Below are 19,598 nucleotides of genomic sequence, written 5' to 3'. Positions count from 1 at the left end.
TGCTAGAGTTCTAAGAATGACAGTTTCCTAAAACTACAGTACAGAGAGGCTTTGACAGAGTCTGAGACAAATAACTGTGTACATTTTCTGTGTTTGCTACAAATAGTGAAACAGTAAGAATTGTTCAGTGTTTCCCAAACACTTTCCCAAATTATTTGTACTTTTTATCTTAAACTTGATTAATACAAAGATAGATAACATTTACAGATTTACAGTTTTGATTTGGGAGCACTTCCTATGTGCCAGAGATATAGAAAGTGCTTTGCATAGATAAGTCATTCTTTTAATACAGCAACCCGGTACATTATTCTTCACAGCTTCTATCCTATAGGTGAGGAAAATTACAATTAAAGACGTCTATTTATTTTGTAAGATCACATAGTTGTTGAGCAGTGGAGGTGGGCCTAGGCTATTCAGCCCTCTACTATGCTACATTTTAGTGTTATATACTGATGTGATTATAGCCATGTCTAAAGGGATGATTAAATGATAGTTTGTGTGACCATATAAATTTGGAGTCCTGAAATACCAGGGGAAAAATATTCAACTATTACTTATTAGAATTATCCCTAAATCTAGTCTAATTAGAATATTAATTGACAAATTAGAGCTACACCTAGTTTACATTCCTGTACCTAGAACTGAGCCATCCCTTCCGAAAAGTGTTCTTATAGTTCTATAGCTGCTTGTGCATTAAATCCATTATTTCAGCATTTGTGCTTATTTCCATGTGCTGTTCCACTCCACTGAGCTGCTTCTGTGTGGGCTGCAGACATTGTGTTATTGTGACTCAAACCTAATTGACTTCCACGGGAAATATTAAAAGACAGTGGCAAATGTGACTAGTTGTCCACTCTGTATGACACGAAATGGCTAATGCCTGTGTGTAACGAGGGAAAACTCTTCCAAGCTTCCACTCCTGCTTTATAGGGAAAAGAGGTGAATTCTCAAGTGATTGTTGACAAGTCTGTGGAGAGTGTGTGCACTGAGTGAGAAGAGGAAATAAAAAGCCCTGTACAAAGTCCTTAAACATCAAGCCTGATGAATTATTCATTTAATGATTTCAAAGTTGGACTTGGAAAAATGTAAATAAAACACACAGAGAACTTTCTCCTTTCTGGAAACGATTTTATAGTCATGAACTAAATACAAGGAGCACTTAAAGTGTCTAACTGCATTGTATATTTTATGTAAATTAAGGATATTGAACAAATTCCCCATTCGGTACAAAAGAAAATATACCTCTCCTGATGATCAATGCCTCTGAGAAAATGAATTATCTTTATTTTCTCCATTATCTTTTATTGCCATTTTATATACTCTATAAAATATCAACCTGCAAGATATTCAAATAAAATGTGATGTATTTTTTGTGATTCATGAGGCTCTTTTGTATACCTTTCAGGCATGATTGCTACCTTCTTTATAACCCTGAATATGCCTCCTAGCTTGACCCTGCCCTCATAAAATATAGTTGAGCGATAGGCAAAGCATAACATATTAAAACCAATGTGCTCTATATAGTCCAAAAGTCTGGGTTCAAATCTTAATTCTGCATTAAAATGTGTGGCTTTAGCATGTACATGCATACACCTAACACATGTACTGATTCACTAAAATGAATGAACTGCAAACATGAATTAATAAAAATTTTAAAAATGTGTGACTTTGTGTATGTTAATTATAATGGCTAACTCAAAGTGCTGCCCATGTTAAGATAGACATGTTAATGGCATGGACATATCCCAGTGTCTGTTAAGAAATGGGGTGCTGGTAAAACTTACAGTGATCGACTCCACAGTACCCTCCTTGAATTCACAATAGTAGCTTTTTCTCAGAGCCACGTGTTTTTGCACACCATTTAAAATAAAGAAGGAAGTGTTACAATTCTGGAAATGGGAGTTATTGATACATAAAAGGGTAGCATTCTTAAACTATGTGGAAAGCCCATCCACAGTCAGAAACCATGTTAAATGTCCAGTTCTCAATGAAGCTGTCCCAGTCTAGCATGGAAGTATAATATAGAGTGCATGATGTGTTTTGCATGGGCAGAAGAAAAAGTGATACAGAAATATCCGTACATAATTAAAAATGGGTACATCTAACTGGGAATGGTGGCACATGCACTTGGGAGTCTGAGGAAGGAGGATCTCTGTGATTTTGAGACTAGCCTAGGCTACATAGTGAGTTCAAGGACTGTCTGAACTGCACAGTAAAACCCTGTCTCAAAACAAAGCAAAACAAAATAAAACAGAACAATAGGTACATCTAAATGTAAGTGTTTTAACTTTAGTTTCTTGAAACCAGATCCTAGTATAAAAGGCATACAGTCTTTTCTTTGGGAGTCATTCCAGAGCACAGCAATAAGGAAAATAGAAACAAACACTAACAACAAAGGCGGAAAACGAGTAACATGCATTCTTGGCCATTGCTGTCTGCTGTTCATGCTTGTTCTCAAGTCCAAAGGATCCCAGTGCCATTTCTCACAGAGCTCACTTCTCAGTCTCAAAAGCAAAGCCATTTGTCCATAAGCTTCCATTCTGCATTGGTTAAGAGGGCCCAGGGTTTTAACATCAATATGCTTCTGGGTTGGACCAGCATAAATGTCACTAGAAATCACTTGAACACCCCATACAGTAATGTCGAAGTCCCTGAGTAGAAAGGAAAAATTCCTTGGCATTACTCTAAAACAAAGTTGTACCCAGATAAAGTTGATGGCACCTGCATATAAATGGCTGTGTCAAGAGAGACTGATTCATTAGAGTGTACTTCACAGCATTCAGATTGGCATAATCATTCATTAAGTTCAGTTTCTCACAGAACACCCTTCTCTATGGCCAGTCTTTTCAGACTTATTATAGGAAATTTAGTATGACAAGTTACTAACTTTGCTGCTGTGGCTAGTACAGAGATAGTAATTAAAATTTATCATCTGTCTACTTGAGTGCACATTTGCTCTAATTAGGTCAATTTAATAAAATTAGGTCAGCTTAGGTCAAATGGAGTAAAGGTGAAAATAGTTAACTCTGGTTCCACAATCTGATCTCTAAATGTATGTATTCTAGCTGCTATGAGTATCTGTAAAAGAACTATTGGTTCATCAAATACCCCGCATGCTGGAGGGCAGCATCCAAATCCTGCAGAGAGTTGGGCAGCTCCAAATCCTTGGAGCTGAGTTGTTGCTTCAGCTGAATCTCTGATGGAATATTTCACTGTTCTTCGAGGTTGTTTGTGTTTATATGATGAGATGTACTAGGCCAGTTGGTTATAGTTACACGTCTATTGCTTTGCTTTTGTTGCCACAAAATTGGTCCTAAGGTCTGAGACAATGCAGCACAGAATATCCTGTAAACAGATCAGAAATTCTGAAAATATTTGGAAGGTGGTGGTTCCATGGGCATTGCAAACAGGAAAGGAAAACTTTTATAAAAAGAGGCAAAGTCCTCTTCAGCACAGATTTCTAGTAATTACCCTGCATTAAGTGGCTCTTTGTCCATTTAACATAGTCTATCATTTTGATGGTTAAATACTGGGCTTTGTGGTTTATATGTTAGGCATTAAGAGCTTAGCGAACCTAGGTCATACTTGTTGGATGAGTGTTCAAAATGTTGGGCACATTTTAGCCTTTAACCTGACCTGAATAGTAACTCAGGGACCATTGGAGAAACACTGACATGGGGGAAGAAAGATGCTCTCAATATTCATACATTCAGACATCCATTTATTATGAGTTCCTTGTCTTTAATTGATGCTGTCTAGTAGACGTTAATGTGACACATCAACATTTCCATGCTTCGTACTTAGTTCATTGATTGACATACCTCTTTTCCAGATTCCTTTGGTCCAATGTTTTAGTCTTGCTCCCTCTGTCTCCAAGTACTGAGTCAATCATTCACTCAGGACTCCTTATATATCTTCCTCAGAGGCTACTTAACCCTTTATACAAAGTGGATGACTAGGAATGCTGCATGTAATTCTATTTGCTGGGTTTTCATCACTGTCCTTTATAAACATCCCTGGCTGGTCTTTGGTAAGAAGCAGTGTATTCCTGGCTTGGACCAACTTATTACACTGTCATATTCGTGAACCAAGTCAAAACTTTTCTTTCTTCTCTCACATGTTTATAAAAACACCTGAGGCAGTATGTAAGTTGAGAGGAGGCACTGATGAGACACGGAGAGGTGATGTGGAAGATTGGGCCAACTTGACCTCATGCCAGATATAAAATTTCCATTAGCTGCTCTCAGACATTGCTGCTATACCACATGACCTCTGACTAGAAGGAAGGACAGCTGTGTCAATGTGATGTCCTCCATGAATATCCTCTCTCAGACTCTAAAACATCTGTTTTCAGTTTCTGAGGAGTTCTCATCTGTAAAAGGCAAGGATTTTCTCCAAGTTCCAGAAATTTTAGCTAAAACCCCTACAGAGGCTTTCCAGAGATTGCGTACACCAATCTTATCCAGGCTGGACAAATCTAGGATTATTGACTGTCCCAGGCCATGTGGTAACACAGCTCATATTGGCAATGCGGAGTTGTAAGAGAGTTCTTTCTTGAACTGGGATCGACTCAAAATCAGTGAGATTCTGGGTTGTGCTGCCCTATGCGATGTGTGAATTTGTGCTAAATTCCTGGGCCTTAGTGTCTGAAAAGCCTTGAGAGAGGAGACAAAACAAAGGAGGTGAAGACCTCAAGAAAGCACTGCTGGGCTTTTCCAGTAGAACAGTTCTTTCATCAGGGCCAAGTAAGGACAGGGCCAAGGAGATAGGAAGCAGTATGCAAGATATTTCCATTGCAATGTGATATTGAATTCATACCTTGACTCAATATAAGTAACTACTTTTGTTTTAAATTGATACCTTTTCAATCTTTTAATATCATAAAGACCCTTGATTTATGTTGTTTTCTTAAGACAAAAATAGAACAATATTGTCAATTATATAGCAATTATTTTTTACACATTTTACACACACACACACACACACCCAAACCCACACACATGCATACGCACACATACCAATTTATGAAAAAGAAAAAAAAAAGATACATGTAGGAGGCATGCATTTAATCAGATAATCTGAAATTTAAATCTGCAATTATATTGATTAGTTATCTTTGGGTATGTTAAAAATATTTCTGACTTTTAATTTCCTTTCATGTAAAATATGGATGATAAAACTTATATACATGTATTACTGCAAAGAATAGTTTAGAACACACACACACAAACTCACACACCAAACTGCATAAAAAAAGCTTTAGGTAATCTGTGAACCTAACAAAATGTGTGTAAAATTTTATGTGCACTAGTGTACAAATACATAGACTTTTTCCTAAGTCTCAGTTTTAAATGGGAATAACAGAGAAGATGAAACTTACTATAGTAAGAGTTTTCTAGATTTCATTCTTCTTTTTTCTTTCTTTTACTCATTTTCTCATCTTCTACATTTTTTAAATAACATTTCTATGGAAAGGCAGCAACTCTAAATCCCTGACCTGCTTTCTCTACTAGAGACTTTTCTGCATATTCCATGTTGTTTCTCACATTATTTATTCATTTATTTGTTCATATATTTCCTCTAGTTATCTTGCAAATAGAAAGGGTGGAGCTTCAAAAGAAAATGATAAATTTCCAGTGAGAGAGAAAAAAATGGCAATAGTGTTTTATTTTTATGAGATGAAGGCCGTTTGAGATGAACAAAGGATAAGTGTTTAAGAGGAATCATTTCCTTGCCTCTGGCTATGAAATATCTCAGGAACGCAAAGTTGATTCAAAACTTTTAAAATTTAAGGACAGTTACAGTTTGCAAAGTTATCTTTCAGTTATTCCATCTGAACCAATAATCAAACTTCTAGGAAATTGGTTTTATAGGTTAGTCTTCATGGCAACATTGTATACTGCAGATGAAAAATGTATTTTGCAGCACAATCACAATGATAATTTTTTTCAATATACTTCTTGAAGCTGCCTTTGCCACAGGAAACAATAGTTTATACAAACTGTATTTACCAAACCTATATTAGTGAAGAATGGAAAGAGAACCCATTCTTACAGGCATTTCTAACCTTTGTTCTCCTTGTATTCTTATATATCCAAGTCTCTGTTGCAATCCAATAAAGCATCTCAAATCTTTGAAACGGGACTATAGCTTAGCAATTTAACTATTTTTATGTATACTATAAATAAAATAAAGAAGGTCTAGTAGTTGATCTTGATTTTTGTGAAATAATACATAACTTAAGGCCAGAAGTCTCAACATGTTATGGTCTGAGGGACTTTAATGAGAAGCTAAGTTTCCTCATGTATTAATGCTGTTCATGATACTTCTTAAAACTTTTTATTTTTAAGTTTAAATGAAATAATACATGTAAAGCAATTAAAACAGACAAGAGGAAAAAAATCTGTAACTATCATTATTTAACAATATTACTTATGTCATTGAAATAATAATTCACTTTTACTTTTTTTCTTAAAAACATAAAATTTTAAAGACATCATTTTTGTCATAGTGAAAACTGGTATGTAGAGACATCAAAGACCTTTCTTGAAGACAGTGCAGAGATGAACCAGATACTATGATGGAGAACTGATGGGGTTAAGAATGTAGTTTGCACAATAGATATGATTCAGATGAACAAAGGCTTCAAATGTCATTCATTATGTGGAAAGGACAGGAGATTTAAATTCTGAGATTCAGGATGGCATAATGTGGAGCTCTCTGGATAAGAAGGGATTCACCAATGCATCTGTCTAGTAACGCAAAGTATACAGGGGAAAAGTCAGAGCTTCCTTGGGAAGCTTTTTTATAAAAAAACTTTTTTATAAAAGTTACTTTGGGAGAATGTATGTACTACAAATAACCAGTTGGTGACAAGAGAGGTGAAGCAATATTTCATTTCTCTCCATCAGCAAACCCTCTGGAGGTCTACTGGAAGGAAGAGAATAAAAGACTTTTTGTTTGTTTTTATGTTCAATTTCCTGCTTGGTAGGTGTCAAGAGCAATAATTCTACAGCTCAGAAGGTTTGGCTATTCATATAGTCATTCATCATCATTTGTTCTAGGTCCCATGCTTGCCTTGGATACGCAAATGTGAATCAGACATGGTACTTGCTCCTGAGCACAGTCAGGAGGGAAAGATCAAGTTGTAAAACCATAATTGCAACATAGTGAAATGATAAGAGAGATGTATATAAAGTGCTATATAATATGGAAAACAAAAATAAAAGCAAAAACAGCCCTAACTGTGTTGGCACTGGGGATTAATTCAGGAAATGCACCAAAGAGAAGGTGTTCCTTGTCCAGTAAGCTGAATGATGCATGGTTTTTTAGGTGGCCAGGTGGGATGCATTGCAAAGTGTTCTGGAAATACAAGAAAGAACTGGAGTTTTCATTGTGAGGCAAGTAGTTTGGTAGCTGAATGGTAGCCATGTAAATGTATTCAAGAAAGAAGGCTGCAGAAAAATTTCAGAGCATGTTGATATAGGACAGCTAGCAGATAATGAGGTGGTGGTCATGGTATAAAGTAAGTAAACAGAGAACGGGACTGACCATACTATACTATTTCCTAAAAGATAACTCTTCAGGTTTCATAGTGGAGCCCAGGAATAAATTTGTAGTAAGAAGGAATCAATTCATGGTAAGGATTTGTGAATCGTGTCTCACTCAGTTACCTTGGACCTAGATGGTTTCTGAGAACCCTTTCTGCTTTCATATTCTGACTCTATTTTTTTCTGAGAAAGCGTGTATACTAAAAGATGTTATTACTTAATAATTACTGACTATGTTTATTCCTCTGTTCTCTGAATTTAAGAGATCAATACAGTCTTTTTTTAAATACGTAACTTAAAATTGCATGCCATTTGATCTTTTTAGCATGCTTAATTTAGCTCCTTCCAGTAGATTCCTTAAATCATTTTTATTTTTAAAAGCTATGTTTTTACTGTCTTCTAAACTGTTACTAATCGGCTGTTATAAAGTATATTTCTTGACTTTAATTAATAAACTACAACTATTCAATTAACAGAATATATTTAAAAATAAAATTTTGGCCCATATTCAAAGCAAAAGCCTGCTGTAAACAACTCCAGTTCTCCGCCAGGAATTAGCAACTGATGTGCTGACATAGTACATGCATATTTACTTTTGTTATCCCCTAAAATGCACTGTTACCATGGTAACCAATGTAGTGCTCTTGCTACCAAGAAACAGAAGTTCTTGGTGGCTACAAAGAAAAAAAAAGAGAAAGAAACAAAGAAAAAAAGGGGGATTTACTATAAATACCAACCCATATTTAGGTACCACCATTTAATCACTGCAAATATTTCAGAAAAATCTAGAGAACAGAAAAGCACTATCAACAAAATGATTCAATTCAACACATTATGTGCTCTTAATTGTCCCTTTATCAGAAAGAAATATTGTGAAGAAACTTACTGGTTGTATGACAAATTGTTTGAGTAGCTTCATTAATGTTCAGTATACTTTATGATTCATGAAGGAAGAGACCTTAAATATTTTCCTTAATATTGAATGCGCTGTACTTAGAATACAAAGCATATAATTGAAAGACACTGTTGGAGTAAAAAATGCAATGCTGAGTAATTTGAAATGTATGTTGATAATAAGGGAAGTCAATAAAATGGAAAGTCCTGGGCCTTGCGCTAAATTATCTTGATTCAGGAATTCTAAGATTGGGCTTCAAACCCTTTAGCATATGTGTAACATGTGCTTGAGGTGAGCCTGAAGAAATCTATCTTGGGATCCCTTTGAATCCATTCAGGCTGAGCACTAGACTGGAAGTTAAACATTCTAAATTTGCTTGAATGCTGCACAACATCTACACTTATGTAAAATTTCTAAATTAAGGCTGTTTTCTTAGAAATAAAGTAGATTTTCAATCATTTTCAAGTAGACCCCCATCCTCATTTTAGTTAAAATAGCTCTGATTTCATTTTTTTTCCATTAAGTTTATGGGTACATTGTCTAGCAGTTGCTGGATTTCTTTCTTGTGGTCTCTTAAAATTTTAAAGAAATTTTTCTTTTCCTGGTCACGAATTGTAATCATATCTTCTATATCTGAAATTCTGTCCTCACATTGGTTCATTCTGCTGCATAGACTTTCAGTGGAGTTTTTAATCTTCTGGAAATCTGTTTGCATCTGTTTTATGGATTTAATTTTTTTCCTATGTTGAGATTCCATCATGTTCCTCAGCTCCTCTATTTTTTTTTATCCGTGTCCTCTCTAGATTTATTAATCATGTCTTGCACTATGGGCACAATCTCTGTAGTTATCTGAGAAAATATTTCCGATTTCATTTTTTCCAGATCCTCTTTTATTTCCAGTTCAGGGAGTCCAGGTGTTTGAGTATCACAGTGTTCCATCTCATTTCCCTTTGGGGTTGTTTTAGGTGATCTGGAAGTTTGGTTTTGAAACTTGTGTACGTGTTTTCTCATTTCAACCGTGGCAGGGGGGTGGGGGTGCTGCTGGCCCCTGCATGGCTCACCTCCCCTGTGCTGGCAGTGGTGGTATGGTGTCCTGGAAGCCTCCTCTTGTGGGTTGTGAGCGGCTCACCTCCTTTGTGCTGGTGGGGTCTAATTTCATTTTTAAGATTTGGATTTTCCATATTTTTCCAATTAAGGTTTCTGGTTCTGCCAAAAATTTGCAAATGATGACCTAAAATATGAAACAAAGCTATTCTAACCATTTTTCCAATGTATGTTTGCAAAAAAAAAATCCATATTTTAAATATGACTAGACTTATTTGATTAATGAAGGCTATATTTCAAAATTTTTCAGAGTAAAATAAAAACTAGTGGATGTTCATCAGTACACTTTCTTTGCACATCGTATTTACTGTATAATTGCAACATAACTATTTTTGACTGTTTTAGTTAGAAAGTGTAGATTAATATATTTGTTATCAAACATTATTCCCCCAGGAATAATACTTCATACAATACCCTATTACAAAATTGGAAAAGCAAAATTTTATTGTTGGGCATAATGAAATATTCTAGGGCAGTAAGCAGAAATGCTGAAAGCGAGTATCATTTTTGGCATTCTCATTACCTAGATTCTAAATAAACAAAATATTCATTGTGTTCATCAGCTTTTCATCATAGTGACAAAATACCTGAGGTAAACAACTTTAAGGGGGAATGGTTCTGTTGGGTTCATCATTTCAGAAATTTTAATCTCTGATCACTTTGTCCCATTCCTTTTGGACCTGTGAGGAGGCAACACATCATGGCAGGTAGTCCATGTTGGAACAAAGCTCATGAAGGTCAGGAAGTGAAAAGGAAAGGAAGGAGAGGGCCTGAGATCTGCATATCTCTTTCAAGGGCACACCTCCAGTGACTTCATTTCTGAACACTAGGCATGACTACCTAAAGGTTCCAGTACATCCCAATATTGCTGTAGTCTGGGTAACAAACCTTCAACACATGAGTCTTTGGAAGATATTCAAGTTCCAACCTACCGCATTGAGTTTAAAAAAATAAATACAATTGAAACTTCAATCAATGCATGCTGTATTAAGAAGAAAAATGACTAGAATACAGCATCACTAGCAACAGCAATCCTATGACTCCATAATCTACTATTGCTTTTGTTTGCAAAGTAACTCACAATTTCAGGTCAAACTCTGGCCTCACTGTGCTGAAGGGTAAAGGTTGTTAATCTCATCTTTTCTTTGAAGACTTGGCTGTGGGCCCATTTTTTTCCCACTGAATGGTGTCTCCTCTCTTTTCCAATTCTCACTATTGACTGAAGATTTTGAACCACTTTTGGTATGTGTGGCCATCTTAGACATGAACATTTCCTATTGATCCCACATATTATGAATGCAGTCAATGACCTCATAAAATAAATAAATCCAAAGACAAAAATGGATGTCCCTACTTAAAATAGGTCAAACAGCAAGAGGGCTTCATGTGTGAATCTCAAGAAGATGGTTCTTACATTTCACTGAAATGTTTACTTCCAAAACCCAGGGCACCCAATGCAATCGGTATACTGTTGTTTTTAAAGAAAAGACATTTACTGAAAATTGTTAATGTTAATTATCATAAACTATTAAATCTTTAAAAGTAGAACACTATAGCTATTTTAAACAAAAGTAGACTAAAAATTTAGATGATAGAATGACAAATGTGTTTTTAGGTTCATTTTATTTCAAGGTATATAGCTATAAAAATATTCATTATTTCTATATGTTCTATAGTTGAGGTACTTTCGCTACTACTGTGGTTTAATGAATGTTCACCAGAATCCATGTGCTAAAGGCATGGCCTCTAGCTCATGGCACTATTGCAAGGGGCCTACAGTAAAGTCTTCCCTATATATGGGAGTGTGCACTTGGCAGGGACATTAGGACCCTGATCCCTTCTCCTTCTCTCTTGGCATCTTGGGTACCAAGAGGTGAGCAGTCTCTTGGCTGCTCTACACATTGTAGTGCTCTCTGACACTACACATTGCCAACATGATGCACTGTTTCACCATAGCCCGAAAGCAATGGGACTAATCAAGCATAAACTAGTACCTCTGAAACTGTAATCCAAAAATAAAAATCCCCTCTTTTAAAGTTGATTATCTCAGGTATTTTGTGACAGTAAGAGACAGCTGACTAACATCCTTATTTGCATGTTGGTCTAATGTCACGGAACAGCTTTTTTGGAAAGATAGCTTTAATAGAATCACTGTTTCCTCCCCTTATTAATCTTTTCCCTAATCTCCTAATGAGCCATTCCTTTCACATTGTATTCTAAATTCTAAAGAGAAGCCTTTGTAATGCTCTATTTTTGTCGTCTAATGGAGTGGGAGAAAAGTAATGTGTCCATCAGAAAAGAAAATGCAGATGTTGGGCCTAGAAGACTGAAGTCCAGATCAGTTTCAATGTCCAGGGAAGGAAAAGAGAGAACAGAGATGAAAGCTCTGGAGATGAAGACCCTTCCTGTTGCATGTATTTCTTCCCCATTATTGTACTGCCTTTTTTTCTCATAAAAACTCTCCCCCAATTCATTCCCAAGATGGAGATTTGAGAGGGAAAAACAAAATCTACATCTTCCTCAGGACTTGCATTGAATAAAATTGTTTCCTTTCTCTAACTTCCATCTCCTGAATAGAAAGCAACATGGAACTTTCTTTTTAAAATTAACTTTATTGGTACATTTTAGATATACCTTATGATCACATTCTCCATTGGGAATTTGTACCTATATATGATATGTCTTGGATCTTGTTTTTTCCCATTCCCTTTCCCTCCCTTCAACCCCTCCACCCCTCCCTACTTAACAAAAGCTTTGTTTCCATTTTTTCCTTCTTTTCTCTTATATTTATTTTTCTTCTTTCCTTTTCCCCACCCCCCTGCTTTCCCTTCCCCTGAACTTGCCTTTCTTAATTCAGCAACACTAATAATTCAGAAGCAAAATAACTAAAATGAAAGAAAACTTCTTTCCAAAGTTAAAGTTACAAAACTGGTTAGGTGATCACTCAAATCATCATTGGATTATATCAAGTCTGGCAAATATAGACTACATGAAATAAAGAAGGAAAGATTTTTAGTGACTAGTTATAAGTTGGGGAAATAACTAAAGGTCAGGATGGTTTAATTTGATCCAGATGTTGAAGGATACATGTCGAATAATATTAGGTAAAGAAGAGCAAGAACAAAGAAGTTAAAAAGGGCTTTCAAGAATTCTTGATGGCAAAATGAGGACCGGCTAGATATGAAGATGTTTGTTTTGGGCTTTTGGTGTGGATGGGAAGCTACTAGGCTCAGTTCAAGGCTATGATAAATCCATGAATGACTTAGAGAGAAGATACTAAATTTAATAATAAAAATGATAATAACAAAAAAAACAAGAGTCCTATGTGGTTTTCTTTTTTTTATATGGTTTTGTATGCTTGATCAATTTGTTTCTTCATACATCATTTGCCCATTAATTTGCTGGGGTTTATCCAGTGTTTACTGGAGGCCATAATAATGGGGATAATCAGAAATAGAATGAGCCTATAGTGTAGGAAGGTAAACTGAGGAGCTTGCTGTTGTAGTAGTAGTACAAGTAGCACAACTGGGACTGTGGGACTCCCTCCCTCCATTCACCTGAACTTGGGCACACCCTTCTTTCATTGTCTTAAGTGGAGCAGAAATAAGAGTAATAAAGACCTAGAAAATCTCAAGCTCCAGGCCAGAGCACATGCTTGTTAGATCCTGTGGCATGACCTACAGTAACCTTTCCCCACTCAAGCTTCATTAAATGTTCATACATAGAGACTGCATGTCCTGCATGTAGTTAGAACAGAGAATTGTGGGACAGTCATGCATACTGGATGCCCTTGAGATGACTCAGCACCTTGTCAATCATTCCTGACAATCATATTCAGAGAGATTCGATGAGAAGGACCCTGGGTGGGGTACACATATTTTAAATCACAAAGCCTGACTTATCTTTTTTTTTTTCTCTAACCTCTTCTCCTTCCTGGCACCATTTCCCCCTCTGTTCATTCCACTCTTTTTTTTTCTGCTGTCAGAAACCCTCTGAACATAATTTCCTCATTAACTTCAATAAATGTAGCCATGAGGTGTACATGCAGTTCTTCACTAGTCATATAGAAGAATCTGGAATCTGTCTCTTGGACCCATCATACACTGTATCAGTAGGAGTAGTGATTTAGGTTTGTTTGGGGAGCTATGGTGATGAAGAAAATGGATTAAAAACTTAAAGTTGGTGGACAATAAGAGTTCCTATTCTTTCCTTTTTTGTTTTGCTGTCTATGAGGATTGAACTTTAGAGTCTCCCACATGCTAAGCAAGTCATCTACCACTGAGCTCTCTCCCCGGGCAAGGATTCCTGTTGATTGAGCTGACAATGAAAGAAGAGGAGAAGCTGATTACATTTTAAAAAGGAGGGATGCAAGAATTTGTAGGGAGACAAGAAAGAAACAAAAGAACACCCAGATTCCCAGTGAACTCAAAGGGATTGAGGTAAATGAAACATGAGACCAGTGCCATCCTGAGTAACATATTTTTATCTGTAAACGAGGGGAACCAAGCAACAAATGTGAAGCTAGGGAGAAACCTGGTAAGATACAGTTCTTGGTTTAGTGCACCAGATGGTTACTAGGGCTTGAGGAAGAAGGTGGGATATAGTTAGGCATTATTGTGACCTAAGTAAATGTTTACTTCTTTTGTGAACTGCCACATTTACATGCGTAAGAAATTTTATTGGGCCCACTATGAAAATATTCTTTCTCTTTTCTCAAAATGGTGTTGGTGTGATGATTGTTGAATAAAGTGGATGTGCATCATTGCATACCATTTCCATCCCCACCTCAGGGAACTGGCCTTAGTTGAATAGGCAAAGTGACCCTGGCCTCGAGAGAGGCAGGATCTTTGACCTTGAGGCTACTACAGTCTTTGAATGACTGCCAAGATACTGCTGCAGTACCCTGGAGAACTGCTGCAGGACCTGAGGAGGAATCTTTTTTACATGTGCAAAGATATTTATCAGTGCAGAAACTGAGTAGTAAAAGCCATTGGCATGAATAAGAAACTTCAGTAATCAAAATAATAACAGCTAACATTCTATTGAAGACTTTAATACAGGACAGGCATTGTTCCTAACACTTTGTGGAGACTTCCTTATTTTCTTCTAACAACTTGGGAAATGCTGTATCAATCAGGGCCAAACAGGAAATACTTACTATGCTCAAATTAGAGTAATCTGAGGATTGCTTAACCAGGGCATAGGTGTGCCTACTATGTAGGGCAAGCAAAACTGAGTAAAGGGATTCAGATGCCTGCACTGACCCCGGAGGGGAGCCAGAGTCAGTGTAACCAGCGGTGTGTCCCACCAGGTTCTCCAAAAAGCAAAACTAATAAGAGATATATTTTTGGATTTCCTATTGTATATATCATAATATATTATGTTATACTTCATATGTAAGACAAAGAAGGATTGGTAAGATTTATTTAAGAGATTTACACAAATGTATCTCATATATAAATATACACATAGCTATAGATGTAGACATAAGTGAGATATATAAAGAGATTTATTTTAAGTAATTGATTCATGCAATTGTGGGGTCTGACAAGTATGAAATGTGTAGGGCAGATCAGCAGGTTGGAAACGCATACAGGAGTTGATGATATGATCTTGAGTTGGAAATTTGTAGGGCAGACTGGCAATCTGGGATTTCAGGTGCTATTTCTGCAAGGCGGTCTAGAATTAGAATTCCTTTTCTACGAGACTCAGGTTTTTCTGTTACTGCCTCTAACTGATTGAATGGGCCCCATCCATGTTATTAAGCTTAAGCTCCATTACTTCAAGTCAATTGATGTCATATGCTCATTATATGTACAAAATACCTTGACAGCGTCATCTAGACTAAGGTTAGACCAAACAACTGGGTATACATCCTGATAAAGTTGACCTATAAAATTTAATTATCATAAATATCAGACCTCTTGCTGAGTCCTTTGGTCTCTTGCTACAGCTTTCTATCTTTCACACACAAACTAGAGGTTAAGAGACTCCCTTGACAGAGTATGGAAAGGCTAGGCTGTGTAACATATGTAGCCTCATTGCATGCTCTCTGCCACAACTAATAGTCACAAATACACAGGTGGGAAATACTTTTGAAAATTATATTTGCTATTTGTAACATCTTACAGAACGTTTTCCTCATAGTTTTTATATCCACATTTAAATGTTTTTTTTTTCACATCAGGTACTGTTAAATCTCTGTGTTCCAAATACATGGATTAAATGGAGAGTGATTAGGTAATTTGCTGAAGTTAAAAAGTAAGAGAGTGATAAATTTATGATTTGACCTGGTCATAAAGCACTAATTTCCTCATCCACTTTTTATCACTGTTCTTCAAACTTTTTTGTGCACAGGAGTCTAGGCTGTCATTAGACTCCATATGGATTATCACCACCAACAGCTCTTGGAATCAGCTGAATTGGGGCGTTGCCTCAAAACCCAGTTTTAATTCTCTATTTCAATAATATCTTCTATTAATGGATAAAACTTGAGAAGAAAGTGTGAAATAGGTTTTGACACTTAGATTTAATTTATACAATCCATTATGTTTCTCTACAATAAAATGGCATATGTGTGTTTCCAAAGATACCAAAGAAGGATTTTTTTGAAAAAGATATTCTTTTTATTAATGTGATTATCTGTAGCCGTTATCTCAGCTATTTCAGACTCTAGTTTGTTCTTCCAGAAATTTTCTTGGTGGAATGGCAAATAGAAGTATATTTGTTAGCTGAAAGAAATTCTTAACACTCGAAGGGGGCTGCTAATTATTCCAAAGTTTTATATTTCTTTCTTTATTTTATTTTGAAAAAAATCAGCCATACTGATTTTTTCTCTTTAAAACTTTCTATCATCTTATTAAGTTCATTTGGCACAAAAGGACAGGGGCATTTGCTATTCTATCATTTCTTGATTTCTTAGCATAGCAAGGGCAGAATGGGCTAAATGTTTTTGATAGTGATTTCTGAGATGTAAAACAGTTATACCCCAAATATTTTTAGATCAGGGGTCACCACAGTTATTCTGTAAAAGAACTACTAATACATATTTTAGCCCTTTTGGTGCTTATGGTTTCTGTCATAACTGCTCTACTATGTAATTATAGCATTTAAGGAGCTACAGATAATAAGGAAAAAATGGGCATGCATTTGTTCCATTTACTTATGAACACTTATTTGAATTTCACGCAGTCTTCTTTTGATTTTTAAAAATCATCTAAATCTACAAAAATGATTCTTAGCTCATAAGCTGCACCAAAGCAAATGTTGGGCTGGACTTGGAGCCTGGGTGTAGTCTGCTGACCCATGGTTTGGGAAAAATCCCAAAAGAATACTTCTCAACAGAGAAGACTTGTACATTTATCACACAGTTTTGGAAGAGGAAGATTAAAGATATATTAACTGGTATTTATTGCATATTTATTCTACTGGATGTTTTATAAGCTTCCTCAATTAATCTTCCCAGATGGCTCAGGACAGCAGAATTTCTCTTTCCCCTCTGCATAATCCCTGGGCTTCACTGCAAATCTGAGCATGCCACTTAAAAGACTAGTGAGGCTTTTTCTAAGCAGTATCTTAATCTGCTTTCTATAACACACTGAAGCTGGCCTTTATCTTGTACTCTTTAGAATTTTTGGGATCTAGAGATATCTTGGTCATGATTTTTCTTAAGGACTACAAAATTTCAGACCAATGTAAATAGCCGTTAGAAAGTTATACTATCTTTGGGGATTTCAAAGAAAGGAAAAATCATAAAATAATGGTTCTGCACCTTAGCAACATGATAGTGTCACCCAGAGAGTCTTAAAAATGTCTAATGCTGGGCTGGGGATTTAGCTCAGTGGTTTAACCTCCTGCTGCGCAAGCACAAGGACCCAAGTTCAATCCCCAGTACCAAAAAAAAAAAATCTAATTTCAAAGACATTGGAAAAAACAATGAAATCAAAATTTTTGGAGATGAGATCAGGCATCGGTAATTTTTAAAGCTCTCAGGAACAATTGAATGCATAGGCCTAGTTGAGAACTGCTGTTCTAAAACAAGAGTGCTCTGTTCAAGAGCACAGAACTGTAGCTAGTAAATACATATGGATGGTAGGAGGTAAAGTGGGTTGTTTATTTGTATATGTGTCTATACACATCCACATCCACAGACACATTCACACACACATACACATCAAATGTCAAAGATCCAAAGATTTCCATGTTTTCCAGTGCAGAAAAATTTCACAGAGATTTTTGATCCTTCATTATAAAATTCCTTAAAAATTGTAAATATAGCCACTATCTCTCCCAGAAATTCTTGCCAAATGTATAATTTTGTATCTAGAAAATCAGAAAGCATAAAATGGACTTTAAATTTTAACATATATAAATTATGTTATATACATCTGCCTATCTATGTTTCTATCTACCTATCTATCTAATAGAGAAGGAAAGGAAAATCTGACTTGTGATTTTTGTATGACTATCAGATTTTTGGAAATGAATATTTATTAGTAAAATGGATCTGTAGATAAGATATTGAACTTTTATTCTATGCTATGGTTTTTGGTTAGAAGCTACATTATAAATAATACTGAAGCTATATAACTTATATAGAAAAGATGTTTACTTAGTTCACTGTTTTAACTTCTGGAAGTCCAAGATGGAGCAGGCCTTTCCGTTTAGCCTCTGCGAAGTCGTTTCTGACTACATCAGCACATCCTGGACAGTATCATGGTGGAAATGCGTACAAGAGGGAGACTGGGCACATGGTAAGAAAGAAAGCAAGAGAGTAAAGACTGACTGAGCCTTCTATTTTTTAGCAGTTTTCTCTAATGGGCATTAATCCATTCTTGTGTGATCTGTATTAATTCATTCATAGGCGTGATGCCTCCATGACCTGATTGTCTTCTGCTATACCCCACTGGTTAAAGGCTCCACTACCTGACCACCACACTGGAGAGCAAGCTTCCAGCACACACATCCTGGGAAAGAAATCGCAGGAGAACAGGGCTATCAGGTCTGTGCTTGAACAAGAACACTATGGAGTGCTGAGGAAGATGCACTACAGGTGGAGAGGTTGAAGGCAAAGCAATACTTAGGAACAAACTGATATTGTGCGTATGGGAGCAGAGGAGGAATAAATTGAGGGGCCGCTAGCAGAAATGAAGTGCCTTCAGTAAGACTTGCTGACTGAATGAATGTGCAAGATGGAAGAGAAATTTCTAAGCCCCTTGAAAGTGTATTCAAACTTGAAATTTCTAGGCATATGGTTCAATTCCGTGATAAAGTACAGCAGTATCTCCAGGTTGTAAATTTGTTAGTGACAAATGCATTAGTAGTCAGGTAGTCAGGTAGGGGAAAGTGTTTCTTTAACAATTCAGGGTCCAAATTCAGAAACCATGTCCTAAATGACTTGGAGTTAGTTTTTCAACTTACTTTGAAAAATGTTTGGACCCTTCAAGTTGGGTCAGGAGATTTAGACTTACGATGATTCACTTAGTTAGCGGTATGTTACAAGAAAATTCACACAAATTCCAAGAATCAGTGTAGAAGACAGAAAACAATTTGATGTGCCTTAAAAAACTAATTTTTAGTGTGAAATATCCTTAATTATGACTCAATCATTGACAATAGAAATACATCAAATCATCTAGGTATTATTTTTGGTAAGCAATTGAAAATATTTTGATAGCTATTTGGAAAAATGTTATATTCTTATTTTTAAAAATACATAGTTAAACTAAGGAACATAATTAATAATAGATTAGCAGGTAAGAACTGTCAAGATTTTCCTATTTTTCCCTCTGTTCTTTCTCCTTATCTGCATATTACCATAAAATTGGAAATTAATTATGCCTTCTTAATAGTAATTTTTGAAATTTATGTTTCATTATTTCTGTCTTATGGCACATTACACTGTCTAAAACTTCTAGGGTGATATGAGATGGAAATTGACCCCGACTGTCAATTTTGTTCGTGAAATTAATAGTCTCTACTTCTCAATATTAATATGATCAGGTGAATTTTCATGTAATTTTTGGACATCTCTTCAATCAATTTAAAGT

Source organism: Heterocephalus glaber, unplaced genomic scaffold, assembly GCF_053883595.1.
Source record: "Heterocephalus glaber isolate CG9 unplaced genomic scaffold, H.glaber_assembly_v1.0 deba00000071, whole genome shotgun sequence".
Taxonomy (NCBI): domain Eukaryota; kingdom Metazoa; phylum Chordata; class Mammalia; order Rodentia; family Bathyergidae; genus Heterocephalus; species Heterocephalus glaber.
Note: the sequence above shows the minus strand (reverse complement) of the source record.